Below are 1,330 nucleotides of genomic sequence, written 5' to 3'. Positions count from 1 at the left end.
TTTCAGCATGAGTCCCTTTTAGGTCTTGGGAAGAACTTGGGGGCTCGGGGGACGATTCTACCACCCCGTTTGGTGGAATTGGAGGTCCCGAGAGCTTGGAATTGATCCTAAATTCAGTAATTGGATTTGGATCTTAACGGGGGGAAAATGATCGTGCTCGGGGTCGCCTCGCCTCATTGCTTACGACTTGAGGTAAGAAAATCTGTATATGCACATAGAACTATTGGTGGGTATGCTTATTATCCTTGAACTAATGTGAATGTATGGTATGACTGATACTCGACCATCATGTGGAACGTGGGGTCGGATGACCATCGCATTGAGCGTGGGGCTGATCGACAAAGCGTGCGAAACGTAGGTTGTGAATGCGAGTTCAACTTAAGGGTGCAGTCCCTGTTGGGAGTACATTTTATAGGATCATAATTATTTTCATGTATTTTTCATATATTAAAAAAAACAATATATAAAACAACCTAGAAACATGTTTTTAATGAATTTCATAAAGTAAATCAAATAACAGAGTTTAAGAATCTTACTTTTACGCAGCGGATATTAAGACTCCTTCCTTCACTCTGTCTAACCCTTGTTCCTTCCTGTTGCAAAGTAATAACAAGAGAAAGAACTAGATCTTCAGACTACACAGTCTTCCACAATTACTTTTGATCACCAAGACTATGGTGGGCAATTCTCAACACATGAGATGAGAAAATTATAGATAAGAAGAGAGTAATAGTGGGCGGGCAAGATAGGTCTTTTTTAGTCTAGGATTTTGCCTTTTCACACTTTTTTGAAAACCCTAGGCGTAAGTACCTATTTAAAGCAACATTTTATGGATAATTCAATTTAATTAAATAATTAAAATAGTAGCTTAAAAATCCCTATATGGCTTAATACTTGATATTTTGCCAAGCTCGGAGATTTTTCCATTTTTAAATTTAAAGCATAAAAATCTTTAAATTCAAATACTATTATTTTCTATATTTATATAATAAAACAAAACCCTTATTAGTTAATTACATAAATATAATATCTATAAAAAATGATTTCGTTTATAATGAAATCTTATAAAGTTTATTAAAACTTATTATACATATATATAATTATAATTACATTTAAACAATAGTAAATTAATTAATTAAATAATTTATTCAAATTAATTAATTATAATTTGAACCTTAATTTAATACCATTTATCAATTTGATACCAATTTGTCATAATTAATAAATTTGGCCAAAATTCTCTTTTCTTCTCTAAATTCCACATCTTAGTAAAATTGTCCAAAATTAACACAACAATTTTGAAAATCTTAATTGATAATTAAATCAATCA

Source organism: Humulus lupulus, chromosome X, assembly GCF_963169125.1.
Source record: "Humulus lupulus chromosome X, drHumLupu1.1, whole genome shotgun sequence".
Classification (NCBI taxonomy): Eukaryota; Viridiplantae; Streptophyta; class Magnoliopsida; order Rosales; family Cannabaceae; genus Humulus; species Humulus lupulus.
The sequence above is the reverse complement of the archived record's forward strand: the minus strand, read 5'-3'. Positions refer to the sequence as shown.